Below are 7,178 nucleotides of genomic sequence, written 5' to 3' on the forward strand. Positions count from 1 at the left end.
ATGGTGGCATGCATCTGTAGTCCCAGCTATCTGGAAGGCTGAGGTAGGAGGATCACTTGAGCCTGGGAGTTGGAGGTTGCAGTGAGCCATGATCATGCTACTGCTGGAGAGCCTGTGTGACACAGAGAGGCCCTGTCTCAAAAAAAAAAAAAAAAAAAAAAGTAAAAATAAATAATAACACAAGGAAAAACTAAAAATTTGGATTAATAAGTTTGTAATGCTGTTAATAACTGTTTTTATTTACCCTGCATTTATTATGTGCCAAGCATTTTGATAAGTGCTTTTTAAATGTCGTATGATTGGCCCTTTAGAATAACCTTGTAGGAAGGCACAATTACTACCTTCAACTTAAAGTTCAGGAAACTGGGACTTTTTGAAATAATTCCACAAGAGTAACAAATGGCAGGCTGAAAGTCCTCTTGGGAGACAGGCAACCCACCTGTTCCCATAGAGCAGTGTAACTCCCTCTGAATCTCTCTGTGTTGACCAGGCTGGTGAGTATGTATGTCCTCCTCCAACACCTAATAAGGCAATATTTTCCTTTTTCTTCCTCTAATTCCTTATGTAAAGAATGTTTAATTTCCCTTTGTCTTTTGTCATTTGACTTTCATTTCCTATTTTGGGTTTTCTGCTTCTCTCACACGGAGCCTTCTGTTCTGCCCTGCTTCATTTCTCTTCTTGGTGGATTTGACCTAAGTTCCAGTTTTTGTGCCTTTTCCTTTATGTTTCAGTTCCTTATATAGTCTGCATGAAGCCAAGTGAAGTTACCTTCTATGGTTGACATCCCTTTTCTGTTCACTGGAAGTTTTCTAGTTTTCCTGTGTTCTTTTTATATGTATATACTTATCTGAAAGGGGTTTCAGATAAGTATATACGTAGATGGATGGAGGGGTTGGAATATTATCTTGCTGAGATGCAGAGGAAGGGAGAGAGAGAAAGAGAGAAAAATTGGTGGCTTCCACTGATGGCATTCTAGTTGAATTCTGGACTATTTGTACTATTTCAGAACACAGAATAATAGAACTCAGAAATGATCGTCATCACAATATTGGATATTTTGTTAGGTTTTGTTTTGTTTGGAAGTAAGGATGTTCCTCTACCCAGTGTGTTTTAGGTCCTTATCAGAAATTCAGGTTCTAAATGGTTCAGTAAAGTGGCCATGGCAGCAGAGCACATGGAAACAAATACTGGGTTCAGGGCCAGAGACCTAGACCAAGTACTGGTTTTCCTAGTAACCAGCTGTGTGATCTCTAGCAAGTTATCTATCTTTGAGTTATCTCTGAGTCTGTTTTCTTCCTAGTATAATGAGTGGAAAGGATTAGATAACCTACTGTTAAACTTTTCATACACTATAGTTCTCAGTGTAACACATTTTCCCTCTTTCTTGTAAAAACTTGGAAAATTCTCATTACTAAAAGAAAGTTATCTGTGGTGAGGAAGACCATCAGTAACTCCAGCCTTGCCCTAGTTAGATCTTGGCAACTAATACTTCCAAGTTCCCTATATATGTGCATATCAGCTATTTTCTAGAGAATGGTAAAATTCTGTTGTAATGTCCCTTCACAATTGTGATTATATCTGAATCAAATACCTTGTTTAGAGGTTATCTAAACTCCTTTTCAGAAGACATACAGTAACATGCCACGTAGGTTTGTAGACTAGAAGCAATAAGCTATACCACATAGCCTAGGTGTGTAGTAAGCTATACCATCTAGGTTTGTGTAAATACACTCTAGGATACTTCATGACAAAGTTGCCTAATGATGCATTTCTCAGAACATAACCCTGTCATTAAGTGAAGTATGATTGTAATTGCATCATATCCTACACACAAGTCTTTATTTCATCCACTTTCATTTACCTCTGAGCTACATTAACCAAAAAATTGAACATTACATTCCAAAGACAGAGCAAAGACAACTTAGTATCTCCCCACTTATTCCTGTAAAAGAAAACTTTATGAGTTTGTTAATCTACAGTTAGGCAAATGTATTTTCTTATACTTTAATATCATTCTCATCACAGATGAAGAAAACAATAAAATAAGTTACACTACAAATACTGATTTTCTTTGATCTTCAAAGCCTCCTCTTGTTTCCTTTCTCCTAAAGCAGATATAAGAACAAGGTTAGTGCCTGCCCTGGGTTTTTCTAAAAAGTGCAAAAGAATATAAAATGAAAAAGTAAAAATCTTCTTTTTTATTCCTAACCCCCAATAATATTTATCAGAGTTAACTACTATTAATATTTTCTAGTGTAACTTTCCAGAATTTTCTAGGCATATGCAAGACCTACTTTTTTTTTTCATTAATGAGGTTATGTCATGTATGCTCATATGTATCTTACCATTTTTAAAAACAATTCATCTTGAAGATATTTGTATGTCATCACATAGGGAACAGGCTTATCTGCTAAAGTTCTTTTAAAAAAACTAATGAGGCCAGGTACAGAGGCTCATGCCTGTAATCTCAGCACTTTGGGAGACCGAGGAGGGCAGATCACTTGAGGTCAGGAGTTCAAGACCAGCCTGACCAACACGGGGAAACCTCATCTCAACCAAACATACAAAATTAGCTGGGCATGGTGGCATGTACCTGTAATTCCAGCTACACGGGAGGCTGAGGCAGGAGAATTGCTTGAACCCAGGAGGCAGGGGTTGCAGTGAGCCAAGATCGTGCCACTGCACTCCAAGCTGGGGGAGGTCTCAAAAAACAAGACAAAACAAACACCTAAATGAGATAATTCTGTATCATGATCAACACCAGATATGGGGTGCATTCTGCTCTCAAAAATATTAGTTTCCTTCCTCCCTTTCTTTAACAGAAGAGTCACCTGGATATGTATTGTGATTCTGGAGGATTCTATCATTCATGCGTAGACACAGATGTAGAAAGTCACAGAATCACAGACTTTCTGAGGGGATGGCTCTTACAGATTGCTTGGTTCAAGTGGCAGAGCCTGTACCAAAACCAAATCTTTGCTTTCAATTTGGTACTCCTTTAATCCTTTTTGCTTCTAATGTAATTCTGACTTGTATTTACTGTTTATCTTAAAAACTAAAGTATGGTATGTAATGGTGTTAGATAATGGTTATAAATCAGGTAGTATATACTGCTCAAAGGAGACAAGTTTTTAATTTTCCTTTAGAGAAGAAAGTTTAAAAAGTATCTTTGTCATTTTGCAATGTTTGGTGTCCTTGTGTTTTACCTAGGGGTGTCTGTACCTCAAAGCCTTTAAAATGCTGATGGAAGGAGTGGAGATCCAGTGTTCAGGATAGAAAAGAGGTGGGTAAACATCAAGAATCCAGGAGAATGCTCTAATGTCGGAAAGGGAACAAAAGTTGGGAGCTGCTTGAGGAGAATAAAAGGAATTATGGAAGGAGTGTGGAATACCAGGAAGCATGAACAGTGATTTTTACATTGCATTTGCTCCAAAAAAACATTGGTTTGTTTGAATATAAGACAGGCAGGAGGAAAATCTGAAAAATGAAATTACTCAATTTGATCTAAAAAAAAATTAGTGAATAACAGATTGAGCCAGCATTGCAGTGATGTAGAATAAGCTCTTTTGTCCTGCGGAGTCTAGCTTGTTTTCCTCCTCCAAGGGAGCTAACTGCCTTAGATGAGGTTAGGCAATCTATCACATGACTCAAAGTCAGGCGGCTCAGACTCCCATCTGAAAAATGGAAATTCTGAAAAACTCACGTTTGCATCATAATGATTTACTGAAGGCACAATAGAGCAAAGAAAAAAAAAAAGACTTAAGGCCTAAATTTTGGCAATTCAAGTGGTCTGTTATTTAAAAGTCATTCAAAGCATAGAACTATAGAAGTGGAAGGAATCTTAAAGGTCATGAAGCATCTTCATTTTACAGATGAAGAAACAAACAGGCACCCAGAGGCTAGTCTAGCTCTCACAGCAAGTCAGAGGAGCATGGGACTAGAATCCGGATCTCCCCAGTCAGTGCCTGGGTTGTATTACTGAACTTCCCCGCATACAGCATTTATTTCCAGTCATCTGATGTTTACTCCATCCCATGGCAACACTCTCTTTAAAACAATGACTTTATGTTCATCTTTTCTCTCTTCTAATTGTATGAAATTGCACATCTAACACAAAGGAATCAGAATCACGTATCTTTACGTGAGAAAAGTGTTTAACGGACATCTAAATTATGTGGAAACACTTATTTTAGAAGTGGGAAAATCATGGGTGTCCCTTAAATCTTTCTGATCCAAGACTGTAAGGGTGGCATTGAAGCATTCACACCACACACACACACACACACGCACACGCACACCACATAGACAGAAACAGACCATGCCTATTGGGTATAAAATAGAGAGTGTAGGAGAAAGGATAAGAGTAGAGAGTCTTATTTGATTCATTTCAAAATACTGCTGATTATAATTCACCTTTTGTAGTGATTTGCTAGTCAAATTCACTCAACAAGAATTTACGGAGTGCATTCTGCTTCTTAAGCACTAAGTATTCAAATATGAAAAGACATAATTTCCCATTCAGGATGCTCACAGTCTAGAGGAAGATATAAATAAGTCAGGCAACAAGCAGATTTTGTGTCATATGCTAAAAGTACAGCTAACTGGACAGTTGATTTTTAGAAAGCAAAACCTTTTTAAACATTGTACTTAGCAATTCTTCAAATTTCCAGTTTCTAAAATGTTTTAGAATATTTTGTTTCTATTCCATCCACAAAATGAATTTAACACTGAGAAACTAAGTCAGTCAAACAAGGAGTAATATTGGTTCTCCCCATAATTAGATGACATAAATATATACAAGAGTCTTCAGCCAGTTAAATTGAAGCATTAGTATATACTTTTAAATACTGATGGAATTGTGGAAGGCAATGAGTCTGTTTTTTTTGCTGTTAATATCCTATGGCTATAGATTTACATACAAGTTAACTAATTGCTCTATTAGGTGGTATTTTTTACATAGCACAGAATTTGAGAGATTCTGGATGCAGAAAATACAAGGTTCAAACAAATGAAAATTATATTCTTTTTTTTTTTTTTTTTTGAGACGGAGTCTCACTCTGTCATCCAGGCTGGAGTGCAGTGGTGCAATCTCGGCTCACTGCAAGCTCTGCCTCCTGGGTTCACGTCATTCTCCTGCCTCAGCCTCCCGAGTAGCTGGGACTACAGGTGCCCGCCACCTCGCCTGGCTAAATTTTTGTATTTTTTTAGTAGAGACGGGGTTTCACCGTGGTCTCAATCTCCTGACCTCGTGATCCACCTGTCTCGGCCTCCCAAAGTGCTGGGATTACAGGCATGAGCCATCTCGCCCAGCCTTTTTTTTTTTTTTGTAGAAACAGGGTCTCGCTATTTTGCCCAGGCTGGCCTTGAACTCCTAGCCTTAAGAGAGTCTCTCACCTCAGCCTCCCAAAATGCTGGGATTACAGGTGTGAGCCACTACATCTGTCCCTTTACTCTTTTTATTATGAGTGACATGTGACAAAATGGCATATATTGTAGGTTGTAGGATGATGTTACTATTTTTTGGTGTTTTGCCCTCACAATTTACTCATTCATTCATCATTGGTTCAATAAACAATTCTCTTGCTCAATTTCTCCATCTTGTTTCATTTTTCTTCATTGTCACTCTTTCTTTTCTCACTCTTAGAAAATCCAATATATGACAACCTGTATTTACCCAAAAGAAAAATCAGAGAGTGATTATTCCCCTTGAGCCCACGGGCCAGTTTCAGTCACCTGTGTCTGCATTCTAAAAGGCCATTCTTCCCTCCTCTACCAGGGGCAGCTGTGGTATTCTATTTAAAGGTAATTCCTGAAGATTTTGAGGGTAAAAAGCAGATAAAGAACTAGCATTTCAGAGTGATGAGAGCAAGGTACAGTTAAATCATTTAATTAACACTCCAAAGCCTGGGTGCTTCTGTCTTGGGGTTATTGTTATCCCCTTTCCTCTCTCTTTACCTTTATGGAAGTGTCACTTTCCCCTTCATATTTGCTTTGCCTCCTTTCTCTCTTCCCCACTTACATGACCACAGTAAAGACTTGAAGTATTTTCTATTTTCACAGTTGCTACATTTTATACTTTTTACTTTTAGTTTTCTCGAATTTGCTCATCCTTCTCTGTATTGTTCCAATTTTACTATACGTGCTGCCAAAGCGAGCACTACTTTTAGCTTTCCAACTAGTGAATTTAGACATTTATTATTAGGTAGGTGCAAAAGTAATTGCGGTTTTTGCCATTACTCTCAATGGCAAAATTACTTTCACAATTACTTTTGCACCAACCTAATAGTTTTAAAATCAAACCAAACCAAACATAAAAGTGCTTTTTATTGCTCCATGGTCCCTAATGAAACTTTTTCTGTGGAATGATAGACATGGATGGGAAAGGAGTGCTTTAGGCCCTGCTTACAAGAGAAAACTCCTCAAGTGTGATTTAAATTATTCAATTAAGTGACTGTTTACAAAGGTGAGGCTAGGGCTAAGGAAAACCAACTATATATGGTGGAACAGCCAGGGAGTCCTTAGAGCAAGAAGCCTTTCCACCCCCAGGTCTGAAAAGGCCACGGGAAAGAGCTCTTATCAGAAGCCAGAGCGAGCTATAGTTGTGTGGGTAGGGTGACCTTAGGTAGAGGAAGACAGTCACTGCCAAACCAAGGTTGGCAGAGAGGGAGCCCCAAACTCAGTCTGCTCTGTTTGCCACAGTGTGGAGAAATCTTATTATAAAAGCCAAAGACGGAGATTACAATGAGCAGCCTAGCTAATAATCGTGTAGGGCAATAATCAGGCAGGCCAATCAAGAAAAGGGCCAATCAAGAAGGGCCAGGCCCTGGTGGCTCATGCCTATAATCTCAGTACTTTGGGAGGTGGAGATGGGTGGATTGCTTGAGTTCAGGAGTTCAAGACCAGCCTGGCCAACAAGGTAAAACTCTGTCTCTACTAAAAATACAAAAAATAGCCGGGCATGAGGGCAGGCGCCTGTAATCCCAGCTATGTGGGAGGCTGAGGCAGGAGAATCCCTTGAACCTGGGTGGCGGAGGTTGCAGTGAGCCGAAATCACGCCATTGCACTCCAGCCTGGGTGACAAGAGCAAAACTGTTTTGAACAAACGAAAGAAAGAAAGAGAAAGAGAGAAAGAGAGAGAGAGAGAAAGAAAGAGAGAGAGGGAAAGAGAGAGAGGGAAA

At 38.9% G+C, this 7,178-nt stretch overlaps 1 long non-coding RNA gene across 1 annotated transcript in view; it reads left to right on the plus strand.

Annotated features, from left to right (window-relative positions):
• The first annotated feature begins 3,211 nt into the window (after window positions 1-3,211).
• The window catches only part of LOC111537049, a 7,485-nt gene continuing 3,518 nt past the window's right edge, over window positions 3,212-7,178 (plus strand). The window contains exon 1 of the long non-coding RNA XR_002729891.1: window positions 3,212-3,283. This is a non-coding gene — a long non-coding RNA (uncharacterized LOC111537049). The remainder of the gene's footprint in view (window positions 3,284-7,178) is intronic.

Source organism: Piliocolobus tephrosceles, chromosome 1, assembly GCF_002776525.5.
Source record: "Piliocolobus tephrosceles isolate RC106 chromosome 1, ASM277652v3, whole genome shotgun sequence".
NCBI lineage: Eukaryota > Metazoa > Chordata > Mammalia > Primates > Cercopithecidae > Piliocolobus > Piliocolobus tephrosceles.